This window comes from Bufo bufo, chromosome 1 (genome assembly GCF_905171765.1).
Source record: "Bufo bufo chromosome 1, aBufBuf1.1, whole genome shotgun sequence".
NCBI classification, from domain to species: Eukaryota; Metazoa; Chordata; class Amphibia; order Anura; family Bufonidae; genus Bufo; species Bufo bufo.
Window position 1 is genome coordinate 255,440,644 of NC_053389.1, and position 21,862 is coordinate 255,462,505.

General features: G+C 41.1%; 1 protein-coding gene across 1 annotated transcript in view; it reads left to right on the plus strand.

Annotated features, from left to right (window-relative positions):
• Positions 1-21,862, plus strand: part of BICD1 (BICD cargo adaptor 1) — a 381,554-nt gene that overhangs the window by 31,684 nt on the left and 328,008 nt on the right.

A 21,862-nucleotide genomic window follows, 5' to 3' on the forward strand; every position in this document is an offset into this window, starting at 1 on the left:
CGGACAATTATCTGTGTGCAATGGATTCCCTACTGTATGTGGTAAGTCCTTCAAATTAACCATAGCCTGTGGGTCTACGCCCCTTATATGCTAAATATCAAAATAACCAATGAAAAATGTATGTCTAAGTGACCAAAGAGGTATAGCAACAAGGTGATACATTTTTTTTTGGGGGGGGGGGGGGGGGGATTAAACATTACATGTGTGAGAGTGATCAATGTTCTTTCAAAAAGCTCCTTTCTAAGGGTCCATTCACACGTCCGTAGTGTATTGCAGATCCGCAAATAAAATCTATAAGCACAAAACAAATGCTGCGGTTTGCTTTCCGTCCTGGGATGCAAAGCAAGACCGATCCATAATGACCCACAATGCATTTCAATGGGGACAGATGCATTTAACTCTGACACAATATGACGCAATAGAAAACTGATCCGTCCCCCATTGACTTTCAATGGAGTTCATGATGGATCCGTCTTAGCTATGTTACAGATAATGCAACCGGATCCGTTCATAACGGATGCAGATGGTTATATTATCAGTAACTGAAGCATTTTTGCTGAACCCTGCCGGATCCAGCAAAAACGCTAGTGCGAAAGTAGCCTTACTAAGACATGGTGAACAAACCTGCAAAGAGGAAGGTTTTCTCCTTCTAAAATTCCACTGGAAAACAGCTTAGTGGTCCAACATAAAAATTTACTGGACCTATTTTACTTGTTCTAAGGTCTACTGGTTGGTTGCCATTGTATAGTATACCATGTCTACTGCATTTTTGGACTGCAAAACTGGCTCCCTGATCAGCCTATTTGCTCATCTATGTTGCTGGTGGGATAGTTTGTACAAATGATCCCATGGATGATAGGAGTCTCTCTCGGGTATGGTTGGCATAAGGTCTAGTGATTGACAATTGTTCTGCTACTACTGGCCAGCAATGATTGGATATAGAGACAGTTGGTGGTAATAAAAGATGTGTATTGCATCAGCCAAGGCATTGTATATTTGCAGGTTATGGAATATTATAACTCATCTACAGAATTGGGTTTTGGGTTGCATTAAAAGACTTGAAGGAGAAGAGTAGGGATGTTTGAGAAGGCCTGTGGAATGTGTATAGAGGAAATAGGAGGAGAGTAGAGTAGACAGTAGTGGTTGTTTGGAGAGCAGTAGAGATGAACACTAGGGCAAGGTTATGAAGGTCCATGTTATAGTAATGCAGTAGGTTAAAGGGGTTGACTATTAATAGGAAAATGACAGATTTCTTGAGAAATAGTGCCACACTGGTCCACTAGTTGTGTTTGGTATTGCAGCTCATCCCCATTCACTTCAATGAGCTGCATTTACAATACCAGATACACACAACCCCTTGGACAAGTGTTTTTGGAAGAAAGGTGCTATTGGGGGGTGGGGGAATTTATCATGAGGGGGGAATTTGAAGTCAGTTTGGCTTGAGTCTGTGTTGGAGTCATTTATGCCACATTTAACAAATGTCTCATGTTACTTGATAATTTTGTCTTATCCTTAGACCTAACACGTTTGTCTAAAGAAGCTACTCCAGTTTTCCTACTCCACTCTCTTACTGGATGGAGATTGTGACTTTTTTGCGACCTTTTTGAAAAAAAAATGATACATCTGGAGTGAAACTCATTAAGATAGATAACCACACCCACTTTCCCACCCACATTACAAAACTGGAGTGAGTGGTGTAAAATTACAAAAAGTCACAAAATTGTGCGCAAGAGAGTGCAAAAAAGTTGCAAGATGTTATGTAATAGCTCACATTTTGTGCATTCGTGTGCAAAAAGTTGAAAAGGTATGATAAATCAGAAGGTATGATAAATCAGGTCCTATGTTTGCAGGTAATTTCAAAAGTTAAAGAAAACACACATCTACAATGGTAAAAGACATTTATTTAAGGCAAACAAATATGGTAGTACTTAGCTCCTGAAACACTCAAGCAGAACAGCTTGTCATTGAGATCACCACCCACCCGCTACGGTCCAGAGTCTGTTGCAGTCTTGGTACTTCAGATGGAGATCTACCGGGTATACAGTAGCTCAGAGCTCAATATATATACAGTACATGAAAACAGGAAGCAGCCACTAACCCACAAATGTGAGATATAGTTTAACCGCCTATGCACTATACTATGCTGCATAAGCAGACTAGCATCTGCTGGCACAGGAAACCAGTGTAAGCGAGACTTAACCCCTTATAAAACCCTGTGCAGTATCATGATATATGATAAAATCATTTTTTTCTGTCACTAAAAGTTAAAGGGGTTGTCCTCCTTTTAGGTACAAATGACCAGAAAGGTCAGTATGAGATTGTAGGGATCCAACACCTGTCTGGCAGTAGAAATATAACTGTGTATAGAACTGGTAGCAGAAGGCACCTTCCACCGTATAATGGCCATGCCGGCATACTAAAGCTCAACTCCCATTCACTTAACTATGGGGATTGGCTGCAGTACCTAAGAACAGCCACTACACAGGGTATGGAACGGTGGTGTTCTGGCTCCTTACTCTGTTTACTTCTAGAACCAGTGTCCCCGCTAAGCATTGGCAGCTGCTCAGCGGGGTTGGCTTAGAACTGGGCAAAGCTCCATCAAAGGTGGGTGATATGAAAACCTAAAATAAGATAATCGTCACATCAGTCAAACAGCATACAGTATAACACCTGCACCACACTGTACAGTATAATCAATACACCATACTGTACAATATACAGTATAACCCTTGCTCCACGCTGTACAGTATAATCAATACACCATACTGTACAATATACAGGATAACACCTGCACCACACTGTACAGTATAATCAGTACACCATACTGTACAATATACAGTATAACATCTGCACCACACTGTACAGTATAATCAGTACACCATACTGTACAATATACAGTATAACATCTGCACCACACTGTACAGTATAATCAGTACACCATACTGTACAATATACAGTATAACATCTGCACCACGCTGTACAGTATAATCAATACACCATACCGTACAATATACAGTATAACCATTGCTCCACGCTGTACAGTATAAACAATACACCATACTGTACAATATACAGTATAATACCTGCACCACACTGTACAGTATAATCAATACACCATACTGTACAATATACAGTATAACACCTGCACCACGCTGTACAGTATAATCAATACACCATACTATACAATATACAGTATAACATCTGCACCACGCTGTACAGTATAATCAATACACCATACCGTACAGTATATAGTATAACCCCTGCACCACACTGTACAGTATAATCAATACACCATACCATACAGTATATAGTATAACCCCTGCACCACATTGTACACAATAATCAATGCACCATACCATACAGTATATAGTATAACCCCTGCACCATGCTGTACAGTATAATCAATACACCATACCGTACAATATACAGTATAATCCCTGCACCACACTGTACAGTATAATCAATACACCATACCATACAGTATATAGTATAACCCCTGCACCACGCTGTACAGTATAATCAATACACCGTACTGTACAATATACAGTATAATCCCTGCACCACACTGTACAGTATTATCAATACACCATACTGCACAATATATAGTATAACCCCTGCACCACGCTGTACACAATAATCAATGCACCGTACGGTACAGTATATAGTATAACCCCTGCACCACGCTGTAAAGTATAATCAATACACCATACCATACAGTATATAGTATAACCCCTGCACCACACTGTACACAATAATCAATGCACCATACCGTACAGTATATAGTATAACCCGTGCACCACACTGTATAGTATAATCAATACACCATACCGTACAATATACAGTATAACCCCTGCACCACACTGTACAGTATAATCAATACACCATACCATACAGTATATAGTATAACCCCTGCACCACATTGTACACAATAATCAATGCACCATACCATACAGTATATAGTATAACCCCTGCACCATGCTGTACAGTATAATCAATACACCATACCGTACAATATACAGTATAATCCCTGCACCACGCTGTACAGTATAATCAATACACCGTACTGTACAATATACAGTATAATCCCTGCACCACACTGTACAGTATTATCAATACACCATACTGCACAATATATAGTATAACCCCTGCACCACGCTGTACACAATAATCAATGCACCTTACGGTACAGTATATAGTATAACCCCTGCACCACGCTGTAAAGTATAATCAATACACCATACCGTACAATATACAGTATAACCCCTGCACCACACTGTACAGTATAATCAATACACCATACCATACAGTATATAGTATAACCCCTGCACCACGCTGTACAGTATAATCAATACACCGTACTGTACAATATACAGTATAATCCCTGCACCACACTGTACAGTATTATCAATACACCATACCGTACAATATACAGTATAACCCCTGCACCACACTGTATCGTATTCTTCCCTCAAATTTTATCCCTCAAATGGGTTAAATCATGGCGCTCAGTACTGTCAGGACGGGCTGCAAAAGGGGCCCTGTTACCGATACCTCTTTATTTCCAAATCTGATGATTGCATTGATTGCAATTCAATACATCTGCTCCAAGAAAATTCCACGGGCAACTTTCTGATACCAACAATTGCATGCAAATTTCAGTTGCATCAGCAATTCGAACTTTCAATGGTTTAGAACACACGGTTTTGCCCCCATTACTTGATCAGAAATCCAATATTTCTTTGGAATTTCATGGGCTGTTAAAATTGTTTGTCTCACCCCCCCGTGTCAACTATACAGTCAACATCTTTTCCATCAGGTAGTGTCATTTTTACTGAAGCTTTTGGACCTGGGTGGGGTGGTGCCACTACTACCGTGGACTCAGCTTGCTGGGGGCTGCCTGGTTCCTAGTCACTTAATTGTTGGTCTATTAATGCCAACCAAACTTGTGCATTGTTGCAATTCATCTAGTTACTCGACCCCCACTTCCAAAACGCAATCCTTTTCTCCTGTAGTCCTCTGTCTTCACATTCATACTTCTCTTGTTTTCATATGCACTTACTCTTTCATTTCCTTTCCTCAGTGTCTGGCCCTCTTCTTGCACAGCCCCCTTCCTCCAGCAGCCTGTCCCTGCCCAGCATATGATGCAATCATTACAGGGAGGATCGACTCATTGCCTATTTCTTTTTTTTCTTATTTAACTGCTCCTCTAAGGGCTCTTTCACACTTGCGTTCTTGTCTTCCGGCATAGAGTTCCGTCGTCGGGGCTCTATGCCGGAAGAATCCTGATCAGGATTATCCTAATGCATTCTGAATAGAGAGAAATCCGTTCAGGATGCATCAGGATGTCTTCAGTTCCGGAACGGAACGTTTTTTGGCCGGAGAAAATACCGCAGCATGCTGCGCTTTTTGCTCCGGCCAAAAATCCGGAACACTTGCCGCAAGGCCGGATCCGGAATTAATGCCCATTGAAAGGCATTGATCCGGATCCGGCCTTAAGCTAAACGTCGTTTCGGCGCATTGCCGGAGCCGACATTTAGCTTTTTCAGAGTGGTTACCATGGCTGCCGGGACGCTAAAGTCCTGGCAGCCATGGTAAAGTGTAGCGGGGAGCGGGGGAGCAGCATACTTACCGTCCGTGCGGCTCCCCGGGCGCTCCAGAGTGACGTCAGGGCGCCCCAAGCGCATGGATCATGTGATCACATGGATCACGTCATCCATGCGCATGGGGCGCTCTGACGTCATTCTGGAGCGCCCGGGGAGCCGCACGGACGGTAAGTATGCTGCTCCCCCGCTCCCCACTACTACTATGGCAACCAGGACTTTAATAGCGTCCTGGGTGCTATAGTAACACTGAACGCATTTGGAAGACGGTTCCTTCTTCAAATGCTTTCAGTACACTTGCGTTTTTCCGGATCCGGCGTGTAATTCCGGCAAGTGGAGTACACGCCGGATCCGGACAACGCAAGTGTGAAAGAGGCCTAAGCTACGAATAACAACCAGTGACTGATCAATGGGGGTGTGCATACATTCTGGGGGGATTTTCAACAATTCTTTTCTTAATTCATCTCTCAATCCATTAATAAAACAAGTCCTAAGTATCCACCCGTGTTCACATCGAAATCCTGATCTGAAAATATACTGACTAATCTAGTGTAATACTTATCAACTGTTTCTTCAGAAGCTTGGAAAGTTTCTGGCAATCCTATACCCAATTGATTACAAAATTCCTTAGTAACAACATGAAGCCTCTTCAAGAACATGTCTCCTGATTTCTTTAACCTTGCATCCTCATCTTTTGGGACTTCTTCTATCCCATCACCTACTCGAACAAACGGGGCACCTGCTGCTGCACTACAAAAGTGCATTTAGATCTTCCCCGACAGCATCATAATTTCTTTTGATTTTTGGCAAGCACTTATAAAAACCATTTGCATCTTTATATTGATCAGGTAATTTTTCCACCATCATAAGCTGCTTTCCCTGACTCCAGGGCTTATACCATTCCACTTGCTGGGTGGCTCTATGCAGGATACCCTGTTCATTACATTCCATAGTAACTTGAGTTACAACTGTTACGTCCCTAATGCAGGAGGTGGTAGTCTAGGTGTAACCATCCCATATTTTAAACACCCTGGACTATATGTGTGCCTGTGAGAATCACCATACTTGCAAACCCATGTTGCTGATCACAGACTTAGGCCTCTTTCACACTACAGTATGTCGATTTCAGTGTTTTGCGTTCCGTTTTTCACGGATCAGTTGTTTAGTTTTTTGTTTCCGTTTTGTTTCCGTTCCGTTTCTCCGTTCCGTTTTTCCGTATGGCATATACAGTATACAGTAATTACATAGAAAAAATTGGGCTGGCCATAACATTTTCAATACATGGTTCAGAAAAAAACGGAACGGATACGGAAGACATACGGATGCATTTCCGTATGTGTTCCGTTTTTTTTTGCGGACCCATTGAATTGAATGGAGCCACGGAACGTGATTTGCAGCCAAATATAGGACATGTTCTATCTTTCAACGGAACGGAAAAACTGAAATACGGAAACGGAATGCATACGGAACACATTCGGACCGTATACGGAACGCAAAAAACGGCCCGCAAAACGGAAAAAAAAAAAAAACGGTAGTGTGAAAGAGGCCTTAGGGTTGGTTTCTCTTTGTCTGGCTCTTCCTCCACTGTACGCCATCGGCCTATAACAAAGACACAGACGCTTGCTGTATCTAAGGAGATCTGAAAGACCCCAAATATCTTTATTAATTTACCTTTTGATAATGGTAGTAACTGGAAGTTTCAAGGGGGTTACAATACTTAAAATCATAGCAATATCTCATGGTTTGAAAATAGGTAAGTTAAGGTAAGTTCATTTGTCTGAAACTGGACCCAAATTGGATAAGAATACAGACCATCTGCATCCTATATTCTAGGAAAGAAGAAAAAAAAATTCTAGAATCCCTGAGAACATCTGGTACATAAAAGGTAATCCTCCATATTGAGCACGTTTCACCATTGTACTCCATATCAAGTGAAGTACTCCTTCTTTCCTTACAAATAGTGATGGACAAACATCTGCCAGGACGGTTCGCGAACCGCAAGTTTGCGGCGGGCCCCATTCATTTTAATGGCATGCGAACCCGAAAAACCTTCAGCTCATATTTGCAGCCAAGAAATAATTACTAGAAGTGCACAAATAGTCCCACAACATGGACAGTGACATACCAGATGTATTATTCGAAATTGCGATCTCCATTTATTATTTTTTTCAATGCGAAATATCGGCAATATAATTTTCGCGTATGCGTATGCGCAAGTGCACTATACAGTACCCAAATGCACTATAAAGAAAGTATATTGGTACATAACACCGCGCTTCAATCAGTTTTTTTGGGGGGCGACTGGTATATCACACCAGTAGAAATTATTTGTTCCAATAACGCTTGTCCCTCTATATACCTGCAGTATCGCAGCAGAACCGCACACAACTGCCGCACAATACAAATGTACTATAATATACTTTCTAACATAGAAAGTATATTATAACATTGTACAAGGAAGGCAATCCATTAGAATATACATAAAGATAAAACGTAACCTTTAATAATTTTATTATGAGGGTCCATTCACACGTCCGTAAGTGTTTTGCGGATCCGCAAAACACGGACACCGGCAATGTGCATTCCGCAATTTGTGGACCGCACATCGCCGGCACTATAATAGAAAATGCCTAATCTAGTCTGCAATTGCGGACAAGAATAGGACATGTTCTATTTTTTTGCAGAAACGGAAGCACAGATGCGGAAGTGCGGATCCGCAAATTTGCGGATGTGGACAGCACATTCCGGCCCCATTGAACATGAATGGGTCTGCACCTGTTCCGCAAAATTGCAGAACGGATGCGGACCCATTTTGCGGACGTGTGAATGGAAAAGATATCCCTCAAAATGAAAATAAATTAAATTATTAAAGTTAAAGGGGTTCTGCACTTTGTTTTAACTGATGATCTATCCTCTGGATTAATCATCAGCATCTGATCGGCGGGGGTCCGACACCCAGGACCCCCGCCGATCAGCTGTTTGAGAAGGCAGCGGCGCTCCAGCAGCGCCGCGGCCTTCTCACTGTTTACCGCTGGCCCACTGACGTCACGACTAGTATCAACTAGCGTGGACGGGGCTAAGCTCCATTCAAGTGAACTGAGCTTAGCCCCGCCCACGCTAGTCGATACTAGTCGTGACGTCAGTGGGCCGGCGGTAAACAGTGAGAAGGCCGCGGCGCTACTGGAGCGCCGCTACCTTCTCAAACAGCTGATTGGCGGGGGTCCTGGGTGCTGAAGTGCAGAACCACTTTAAGCAAAAAGCATAGATGTGGTAGGCAATAACAAGTGCTCAGCGGCACCAAATCAGAAACCATATGTCCTACCACAATCCGGGGGGTTCCAGTGCACATCCATGAATCCCGGAGGGAAAGCAAAAACCATCTATCCCTTGGCTAGATGATGATGTGGTATTGAAGGACAGGGTGGGCAAAGAACTGTCCCTGATATTGCCCTACAGGGGGGTGCTATTCTGGCCCTGATAGCCTAACCACAGACCACCCGCCCTGATAAGAGCGACCCTGTCCGGAACATTACCCTATATAAAAATGGCCCTAGTAAGCCCCTAGCCCCTGACTTCCAGGTAATCACTATATAGATCTATGTGTTTTTGACTCATTATAAAAGTATAAGTATATCGCACCCCTCTGTGTATCACACATATATATAGCACACCTATACTAGTCCTTAAAATGACTTTTGTGGCCCTATTAGCTAGAGTTTGGTGTCCCTAACAGCCTGTCCCTGCTCCACACAGCAACCTTTCCCTACACTGGCAAAACACTGAATGTAAAATGGCGGCCAGATCAGGTTTATTTATAAGGTAGGAGGTATGTCCATGTCCTGAAATGTCTCAATTGGCTGTCTTGTACCACCTGATGGATGTGTCATGGGTCAAAGTTCTTCACAATGTAAAAGAATATGGCAGGCGCGAATTTCTCAATATGTTCGCATGTTCGGCGAATCGCGAACGCGCAAAGTTCACCGGGAAACGTCCGCCGGGCGAACCGCAAGGCCATCTCTACTTACAAACTTCTTTCTCAGCACAATTACAGATGACCTTCAGAACGTATTCTAGGGCCAGGATGTTGTGCAACAGTGTAATAGATGATAAAGTTCATAAAGAATACAAATAGAACAAAATGAAGGTTCAGCTATACTGATATATACAGTATATGTATAAACCATAGGCATATAAGGTTAGCATCAAGCATTACTCTCACAATCAATACATCATACTGTACAATATACAGTATAACACCTGCGCCACACTGTACAGTATAATCAATACACCATACTGTACAATATACAGTATAACACCTACACCACGCTGTATAGTATAATCAATACACCATACCATACCATACAGTATATAGTATAACCCCTGCACCACGCTGTATAGTATAATCAATGCACCATACCGTACAATATACAGTAAAACCCCTGCACCACGCTGTACAGTATAATCAATACACCATACTGTACAATATACAGTATAACCCCTGCACCACGCTGTACAGTATAATCAATATACCATACTGTACAATATACAGTATAACACCTACACCACGCTGTATAGTATAATCAATACACCATACCATACAGTATATAGTATAACCCCTGCACCACACTGTACAGTATAATCAATACACCATACCATACAGTATATAGTATAACCCCTTCACCACGCTGTATAGTATAATCAATACACCCTACTGTACAATATACAGTATAACCCCTGCACCACACTGTACAGTATAATCAATACACCATACTGTACAATATACAGTATAACCCCTGCACCACACTGTACAGTATTATCAATACACCATACTGTACAATATACAGTATAACACCTACACCACGCTGTATAGTATAATCAAAACACCATACCATACAGTATATAGTATAACCCCTGCACCACACTGTACAGTATAATCAATACACCATACCATACAGTATATAGTATAACCCCTTCACCACGCTGTATAGTATAATCAATACACCCTACTGTACAATATACAGTATAACCCCTGCACCACACTGTACAGTATAATCAATACACCATACTGTACAATATACAGTATAACCCCTGCACCACACTGTACAGTATTATCAATACACCATACTGTACAATATACAGTATAACACCTACACCACGCTGTATAGTATAATCAAAACACCATACCATACAGTATATAGTATAACCCCTGCACCACACTGTACAGTATAATCAATACACCATACCATACAGTATATAGTATAACCCCTTCACCACGCTGTATAGTATAATCAATACACCCTACTGTACAATATACAGTATAACCCCTGCACCATGCTCTACAGTATAATTAACACACCATACTGTACAATATACAGAATAACTTTTGCATCTTGCTGTACAATGTAAAGTATAACTCCAACACAGTGTTAAACTGTATAAAAGTCAAAGAAAACATCTACAATTGTAAAAGAAGTTTATTTAAGGCAAACAAAAGCATTAGCTTTGGCTGTAGGCTAGGCCTCTGTCCATCCTGAAAAGAGGTCCACACATACCAGAACATACTCATATGTGCCTACCTTTGGAAGTTGAATGAAATCGATTTGAAGTCTCTGCAAAGGGTATAGTGGCTTTGGAGTGCATATTCTTCCGATGGTTTGGCAAGCACAGACAATGCACCGCTGTACATATTTAGCAGCAGCATTGTTAAATCCTGGGCCACCCATCCCTGACTCACCAGACTTACCATTGCTTCTTTGGACTGGTGGATTAGGCCATGTGATAGGGCACACATCATGGGATATAGTACCCTGGGAAGGCATAGTTTAGCATCTATGGCATACAAACCTTCCTGGTTCTTCTCGGCTTTTCTTTTTCCCCACTCTTCTTTTTCCTGTTTAGGAGTTTGTTCCTGTAGTTTGTTCCTGTTGCCATTTTCTGACTGCCCTATTTTTTATTTTTTTTTCTGGCGATTGTCTTAGGTAGAGTCTCACTTTTTGTGAGATGAGATGGCGGTTCGATTAGTACCATTTTGGGGTGCATAAGACTTTTTGATCGCTTGGTGTTACACTTTTTGTGAGGCAAGGTGATAAAAAATGGCTTTTTTGGCATAGTTTTTTTTTTTGCAGCATTCATCTGAGGAGGCATCTCATGTGATATTTTTATAGAGCAGGTTGTTATGGACGCAACTATACCCAATATGTCTATTATTATTATTTTTGTTAAGTTTTACACAGTAAATGCATTTTTTTACAGAATTAATTCTTGTTTTTTTGTTGCCATTTTCTGACTGCCCTATTTTTTTTATTTTTCTGTCGATTGTCTTAGGTAGGATCTCATTTTTTGCGGGATGAGATGGCGGTTTGATTGGTACCATTTTGGGGTACATACGCCTTTTTGATCGCTTGGTATTACACTTTTTGTGAATGAAGGTGACCAAAAATGGCTTTTTTGGCACTGCTTTTTTTTGTTTGTTTTTTACTGCTTTCACTTGTGGATCCTGTGATATTTTTATAGAGCCAGTCGATACGGATGCGGCAATACCTAATATGTATACTTTTAATTTTTTTCCCTATTTTTTACAATTTTAATTGCTCCAGAAAAGTTCTCGACCTGTCTTTCAATCATCCCAGGTGTTCGGTCTGCGAATCCAACAGAGGCCTAAACACCCCGCACACACCCCGCACATGCCGCGATCAGCGCTGACCACGGCATCGATGTTTTCACCGATGCCGGCGCATACAGCCGGTCCCCTGCAGCTCCTGCACCCACCCGATCAGCGCGCCATAGTACTACAGTGCTGGTCAGGAAGCCACTATTACGGCGCTGGTCAGGAAGGGCTTATACATGCCTCAGTGAGTGCCTTCAACTCTGCTTCCTGTGCAGAGCATTCAGGTGGGAGAGATCCTTGTCTCACAACTTCCTCCAAGGTAGTCACAGCATATCTGGTGTATGGTCTCCCATCTTGGTAATACCTGTATCCATCTACAAAAAGCTCAAGATCAGCGTTAGGTATCGGGATCTCGGGATGTGACATTATCAAGTTCTTTTGTTTCTGTTTTCATCAGTTCAAAACAATTATGGTTATCATTTGTAGTACTATCCTGCTCTACTTAATCTGATTCAGGAAGTAAGGTAGCTGGATTGAGGATTGCACATCTCTTAATTGTTATGTTTGGATGAGTGAGAAGTGTCACTTCATACTTTGTTAGGCTAGTTTCACACTAGCGGCAAGGAACTCTGGCAGGCTGTTCCGGCGGGTGAACAGCCTGTCGGATCCGTCCTGCCCCTAATGAATGCGTGCCCCCGGACTACCGCTCCGGCCACATTGACTATAATAGAGGCGGGGCCGAGTTCCGGTGGTGGCACGGCAGCACATGCCCAGAGGCCGTTGGATTAAAAGTACGACATGTATAGTCAATGGGGCCGGAGCGGTAGTCCGGGGGCACGCGTTCACTAGCAGCAGGACGGATCTGACAGGCTGTTCACCCGCCGGAACAGCCTGCCGGAGGTCCATGCCACTAGTGTGAAAGTACCCTTAGTCTTACCATTGACAGATGTTGGATCTTTGCTTGTGACAATAGTTCCTGAACTGCATGAGGCACATAGATTGTTAGTGCATGATCTAGAACAATGTCAGCAATTTTCGCAGTTAGAAGTGCACAGACTGCACCCCTGGCCACTACATCTAGCTGTACTGAGTAGTAGCCTAGTGGGCGGTGTCTGACCCCATGAAGCTGAGTTAAACCATCTTGGCATGTCCTTTACTCTAATGCCAAAATAGGCTAAAAACCACACCGTAATTTGGTATTCCTAATGCTGGCGCTAAAATGCTGGCCAATTTCAAGCTCTTGAACCCCTTGAAGCTCTAGAGTGAGTACATATAGTTGTCCTTTGTTGCAAGCTAACAAAATATCAAAGAGTGGCTGCATAAGAGAAGAAGCAGCAGCCATCTGTACAATATACAGTATAACACCTGTGAGAGTTATGGTCCATATATCTATTATTCATATATAAGTATTATACATTAATAAACTCACTATATGAAATTATGTTGTTCTGTGTTAGTTTGAACTTTATCATATTTCCCTGTCTTGTGACATGTTAACCTGAGAATGTACCCTGAAGTTCTCGACATGTTTTTCAAGGACAATTATCCGAAGTGTCCGGTGTACGTGTTTCCCAAGGAGGCCTGTGTTTGTGTATATGAACTTTAACTTGATTACTGTCCAAATAACATATAACTTAGTTACCTAATGATGAGATGTATGCAAATGTATCATGTGTAATTATCTGCTCTTAATTATCCAATCATAAATATTGTAACCACCCTGGGAACCCCCCCCCCCCCCCCCCGTTACTCCTATTATTTGGAAGGTATATTAATAAAGGCTTTGAGACGGTCCTCAGATACAACTCCTTTGATTGTGTCTGTGCTATCGGCCGATTGATTTAATTAGTTAATATTGATTACTTTGTACCTGAACATTGAACTACTCTGACACACCTGCACCACACTGTACAGTATAATCAATACACCGTACTGTACAATATACAATAAAACCCCTGCACCATGCTGTACAGTATAATCAATACACCATACCGTACAATATATAGTATAACCCCTGCACCACGCTGTACAGTATAATTAATGCACCATACCGTACAATATATAGTATAACCCCTGCACCACGCTGTGGACTATAATCAATACACCATACCATACAATATATAGTATAATCCCTGCACCACGCTGTGCACTATAATCAATACACCATAACGTACAATATATAGTATAATCTCTGCACCACGCTGTACAGTATAATTAATGCACCATACTGTACAGTATATAGTATAACCCCTGCACCACACTGTACAGTATAATCATTACACCATACCGTACAATATACAGTATATACGGTATAACCCCTGTACCACGCTGTAGCAGACCCATTGAAATAAATGGGTCCGCATCCTATCCGCAATTAAAATGGAACGGACACAGAAACAAAATACGTTCATGAAGCCTTATACTGTACAGCATGGTGTAAGCTAAACTACACTGTACAATGTACATTGTAACCCCTGCACCGTGTCCTACAATATACAGTATAACCCCTGCAGCATGCCCTACAATATACTGTATGACCCCTGCACCATGCCCTGCAATATACTGTATAACCCCTGCACCATGCTGTACAGTATAATCAATACACCATACCAAACTATATACAGTATAACCCCTGCACCATGCCCTACAATATACTGTATAACCCTTGAACCCATGCCCTATAATATACGGTATAACCCCTGCACTGGGGTTATAATGTATATTGTGCAGCATGCTGTATACTATATGTTTATAATATTAACACACTGTGAACCACATGAGAACTTACAATCGCATGGCCCTTGGGGATCTTAGACTCCCCTTCCCCCACTTTCACTGGAAATGCTGCTTTGTCGGCTGAAAAGATTTCCTAATGGATATTCCTGGAGGTCAGGAACTGAAGTTGGAGGGGGCTAGGCACAGTCATATTTAGTTGGAAGATAGAGTGGAATGGAGTGGGGAGAAGGAGGGCATTGTCACTGGTCCCATGTCACAGAAAGTCTCAAGGCTCTAGGCTAAATAGGTGAAGCACTTCCTTTAGGTTAGAGGTTATGGTGAGGGTTTCAGTGTTATGACTAGGGGTTAGTGTTTAGGGTTTAGTTGTTAGAGTTAGTGGGTTAGGGGTAGAGAGACGACTTTTAGCCACTCAGTTCTAACCTGCTGTGTGCATGGGTTTGGACAGTACTGTCACATTTGCCTCTAAGAAGGTACTGCCACATGGATCCAGCACCATTGACTTACCTTGGTTTTCATTTTTAAAAACTATTTAAAATGGGAATCCGAAGTGGGCTTTGATACTGGCTGGAACTTCTGTGTTTTTAGTTGTTTAAATTGTTTTTAAAAACGCAGATAGGAATACCTTGGTAATTCACCAAAGTCTTGTGCAACTCCGGGCAAAACTGAGTTTGGCTACATGTTGCCAGTACATTTGAATGCTGTACAGAAACAGCATTAACAATGAAGTTATTGAACTAATCGACTTCGGATCTATGATCCGAAGCTTGATTCGCTAAAGGCTATCCAGCACCAAAATACAACAAAACGGAACCGATGCATACTTATACATCCTGGTCAGTTTTGTCCACATTGACAATGAACATAGAAACATAGAATGTGTCGGCAGATAAGAACCATTTGGCCCATCTAGTCTGCCCAATATATCTGAATACTATGGATAGCCCCTGGCCCTATCTTATATGAACGTGGACAAAACTGAACCATTTAATTAAAAATGAATTAAAAATGCAGATGTGAAAGTAGCCTAAACTTGTAGCCTTATGTGCTTCCAGATTAGTACGTTGATTCATTTAAAAACACAAGAAAGAACTTATTAAAGGGAGTTTAATATGATCAAAAGAGTCACAATGCTTATATATACAAAAAAGTGTAACAAAAGACATACAGAAATACAGTGTACAACAGCTTCTTAAAATAAAAGGAAAACCAGAAACCTAACACTCATGTAGATGACTGGGGCTCTGGTTCCGGGGCAGGCAGAAAACCAGGACACACCTTCACTACTTCGGTGAGCCCCCAAGAAATGACACCCACCATTTGAAGCTTTCTTCTATATCCATCCCCCCATCCTCTGATTTCACTGTTAAGGATCTGAGTATAGCTGGATTCTTAATTTTTATGATGCCAACCCCATGTTATCTCGGGTTGCTAAAGTGTGACTAGCTAGAAGACAGCTTCAAGGCCCTAGATGACCAGACACAGATCTGCACACACAAACATATACACTGGACTCACCAGGGAGGTCGGATGAGCTGTATCCAAATTAATATCAATATTTAGTCAAGAATAAAAAGATAGTAGGGCACACCTTCACTCAGTTGCACATGGAGAGTTGGAAATATAATATATTTATTAATAGATAATTAATTAATTAATTAATAGATTATTAGTAATACAGTGCTTATTTAAAATACATACTCTATAATGCACATAAAATTATTTCTTATAGACAATAAAAAACATAATACGGTTTGATACTGAGGTTTCCCTATAATTAATCAAAGCTTTGAGTCTATATAAATAATATTATCCCTCCGGTGGGTTATCCAACCCAGCTGATGTCCCGGTCAGCGGTATTTAAGTAGTATAGAACAGTCTGGTACTCAGAAAAAATCCTCGGTATAGTCACTTGTGTTAACTGAGTAATAATCGCTTTATGCATTCAATATAATGCCATTAAATATCGCTGCCTGCTAATATAGTATGTCGGTGCTGCTTTACTCACCAGTGGGTTAACCAACCCAACTGGTGTCCCGGTCAGCGGTATTTGAGTAGTATAGATCAGTCTGGTACTGAGATAAAATCCTCGGTATAGTCACTTGTGTTAACTGAGTAATAATCGCTTTATGCATTCAATATAATGCCATTAAATATCGCTGCCTGCTAATATAGTAAATCGGTGCTTCTTTACTCACTGTTTTAGTTGAGTTGTACCGGTTTTAATTGCATCACTCGTGGCGTCCCACGTGCAATGGAGTTGTTGCAGGCAGTGATCTGGTTCCAATCTGTTTTCCAAACGACTTGTCGGAGGCTTGTATATGAGAGTTGGGATCCTCGGTAATCGTCTATAGGTGTGCCGTACTAGTGGTTCCTCAATGTGATTCCTGCGCAGATAGTTGATTTTCCTTTACAAATTTATTTACCGATCCCTCTCCTCTTGCTTGGCTTAAAGCGCTTCAGTCCTCCGGTCCCGTACTTTATTTCATGGGGCTGCTGATCACCATACGCGTTTCGGAGTGAACTAAGACTCCTTCCTCAGTGGCTGATTTTTCCCATGAAAATGGTCGGTTTTTATACACCTGACCAGGTGTGGTCTGAGTTAATTGGATTCGATTGTCTTGAAAAAGTGACATAGATTCCTTGGAATTTCACAGTGATATAGAGGGACTAGAATCTATAAACCAAAGTATTTCAACCGTAAAATTATATATATTCTCAAATCTAAAACAGTATATTAAATCATCGTATATATCAATATTTGCAACACCTAAAATAGAAATTCACACTTTCTGGTTGGAGACTGCATAGTTATTGGGGCCCGTCTGCCTTTTGTAGCATGTTCTGTTCTGGCCATTGTGGATAGTCTTTACAAATCCATCAATATATATCCAACAATTTACAGGCCTAAAGTAAATCTGGGATATTGATGGCATATTGCTAGGATCTTTCGCAGTGTCAGATAGTTGTGGGTTCCAGCTCTGGGAATAACTCATTTCCAGGACATGGCCCCCAAAGTGAAGGTGAAGCATAACACAAAGCCACTCTCTGTTTATTGCTGTGAGATTTCCGAAAATAGCCACTTGCTCGACTATTTCTGGCGATCCCATAGCAGTGAATGGATAGGTGGCTGCGTTTGCACAGTAGGCTTACCTTCACTTTTGGGGCCACATTCTGGAGATAGGAGCAGGTCCCATAGGTGACATTGATGGCTTATCCTAGCAATATAGCAAGATTTTCGCATGTAAAAGATTTTCACATGTTAATGGATGAGAAGTAGCATGAACCTTGGTTGTGGACAGAGACCAGTGAATAAATTTGGCACAAATGATGGCATTTTAGAGGCCATCATTTTACAGTTCAAAGACAGAGAAGAAGGCATCTACCACCAAAAAGGGATAATTTTTGGAGAGTTTTTTTAACTTAAAAAAAAATCCGAAGTGCGGTGTTATCAGACAGGCTGTTTGTTACCCCTGGCCACTCTTACCCATAGCCATATATGTCGATATATGGGACATTGCTAATGCTGTCTTGGCATTTAAGGACTTGAGAGGGGCTAGATATAGTTCTAGGAGAAATCAAAATGTCCTACATGACTTTTTAGGGCAATTGGGGCACTCTTGATTCGGACCAAATCGAATCTGACCCGAAAATAATTTTGTGATACTTGTTCTTCTCTGGTTGTGAGACAAACAGCAATTTAAGGTACAGTTCTCAATGAATTTTGGAATGAGACTGATCCCTTCTTCACGCAGTCTCAGAGGAATTAGTATATTCCAGAATGTGTTGTGATTGGCTCAATAGGTTGCTGTTTGTCTCTGTAATACATATAGGCGAATCGATTTCATAAGAATCGATTCATCTCATCAAGCACCTCTACACCTGTGAGATATCCCCGGAGAAGCTGAGGACACTTCCACTGCTGCGTGGTTGACATTGCCGGACATTAATTGGCCTTGACAGTCTTGCACCTGCTCCACTGATATCCTTACACCACTGGAGCAGTGACTGCTCATATGCCGCTACCTGGAAATGTAGTGGTGTGTGTGCAGTCGCTGTTCTGGTGATGTAAGCGATGCCTCTGCACTTGCACCACCACTCTGAGCAGCAGGGCAGGCGTGAGATTGTCAGGGCAAGGTGATATGTCCAGCCCTGTCAGTCAAGAGGCTGAGGGACACCTGGTCATAGGTGCAGAACTCTGAAGGTGAGACATCGCTCATCTCTACTCTGTAAAACACATGGAAGATTTTACCCTTCCTGACCATGGCCGGGCTTCCACCTTTCAGATTTTCTCTTCTTGTTGATGAAGGGCTTCACCAGTCACTTTGCCTGCACTCTTTGTCTTGTTGTTACCGTAGGGGAGTGCCATTGTTTGCTTTTTTTAAATTTTTTTATTACAACTTGGTGTGTTCTCTGCATTATGACAAGATATGGCTCGCCCTAAGCAACCCTGCGTTCTTTTCTATTTTTAACACTAAGTGACCACCACATGAAAAATGTATGAATGCTGTTGGGTTGGTCCTCCTGCTATTACTCCAACTCTCAGATTACTGCAGAGAAAACAATAGACTGCAGCCAGCACTGCCTTTTTTCATTACTTATGTACTTTATAACGATCTGTCTATCTATCTATCTCTATCTCATATCTATCTATCTAAAAAAATAAAAACTCCATGGCACTTCCAAAAATAATGTGTGTATTTTATTCCACCAGATGCGACGTTTCAGTCCTCTCAATGGAACCTTTCCCAAGCAATAACAATAATGGTGCATAATGCATGTATAAATACCACCCACATGGTGACAAGACAATTAAGATAATAAACTAATAAAGTGTAATAGTGCTCACAACATTGTATATTAATTCATTTATGTGGAGAATAAACACTCATCTTACAATAATATAGTGAATTCATCCATAAATTACATTATAAATATGTTCAAAATATCAAAAAAATATCAAAATAGATAATGACACATGATTAATAAAGTGCATCATTTGTGACATACCATATGTGCTAAATTAAAAACCTGATTAATGAATGGAGGAGGGAGGGATTGTATCTGGCCAGCATGGAGTCTTGAATGTAACTTGGCGTCTCCATGTCCAGACTGCGCATGTGAGGAAGTGACCGCATCACCAGGGAGCGATCACATGCTCAAACTGAGTTACATGACCGCAATCGCCATGGAGACGCTGTATAGGAAGTAACCGCATCACCGGCGAGCGATGACATGCTCCAACTAAATCACATGACCGCAATCACCATGGAGACGCAGTATACAATCTTAAGTAATTTCATAGTATACAGAGAAAGCAATCATGGGACATAATCAAATCGCACGATCCCACTCTCCAAAAAGAACGTATGAACATATATGTGTTAATGACATGTGTTATTCGAGTGTCAAGTCCCAGTGCCAAAAAAAACACACATGGGCGCCTAGGTGAAAGGACAGACCCCAATATCCATGGGCGTCCAATCACCACAGTGTCCGAGCATTATCTCAGCACCACAAACATGAAAGAAACTTATAGGAGACACTGCACAGAATGCTATAATAAGACAATATGTCATATCATATATGATTGTCCTGTCTTCAGACTCCTGTCATCACAAATATGCTATAGATATTACACCTAAAAGACACCATTATGTACCTCATTTTAATGTGGACAATGCTTGGCAGATACCGTACCGCTCCCGCCATACAGTATCACCGCAAAAAGAACACCCTTTGCTGACATCCTGATCAGAGATGCCAGATTTAAAGGTGTTCCCTATGCACCAAATAAAATGAAATAAAATAAAAAAAGAATTTTTGCCATCGGTAACCACTCTGTCATATTTATGCACAGTGGAAACCAATACCAGCAATAATTAAACTGGGGTCAACACCACCTCAATGGCACGAAGACCCCCGTTGGGTATGTAACCAATAATAAAAAAATTATCATAAATGTATAATGAGGTCCAAAATGATATTTCAAATAAATCAATAACAATGGAAATGACAATAATTATTAGAAACCGATGAGAGGACAATATCCCTATAACAAGCTGTACAATGTATCCAAAAAACTATTTTCAGTTGTTATAGTAAGTAGTTGTAGTCAATTGTTGTAGTGAGTTAATTTTCAATTATTGTAGTCCAATTATTGAGTCCATGCTAGTTCGGCAACCCCTCCATCATTCTTTCATCCAATAAAAACTAAAAAGAAGAAGAAAAAGAACATTACTCATTAGTATAATTAGCACCATATTCAAGAAAAGACAGAACATGAACATCCATGCATCCAACTGGGGACTATGAGTTTAAAATTCCGGGTCTAAAATCTACATTTAATCCATACGGTCTCAAATAATTCAGGGTAGCTATCCAATGAAGTTCACGTTTCTTAAGGGACAAGCCCCTATTCCCCCCCTGCGGGAAACAGGGACGTGGTCCATCAAGAAACATCTCAAATCACTCTCCTTATGATTCAACTCAGTGAATTGTTTGGATACTGGAAGATCCATTCGTTTCTTCCGGATGGTATACCGGTGTTGGTTTAACCGTGTTTTGAAGTCAAGTGACGTCTCCCCTATATACAATAGATTACAGGGACACCAAAGAATATATATAACAAAAGAGGATTCACAGGGTAGAAAATACTTGACGGAAAATTGTTTATGTGTCAAAGGGTGAGTAAAAACATTTCCCTTTTGCATGTAACGACAATTAATGCAATTTAAGCATGGAAAACATCGAAATTTTTGAGGACGTAAAAAACTCTGCCCAGTTTTTTTCTGTGGGCCTACATCTGTCTGTACTAATTTGTCCCTCATATTTTGTGGTCTCCTATATGATATTAATGGAGGCAATTTAAATGCCTTAACATTATTGTGTCCACTGTTTAGAACAGACCAATGTCTATTAA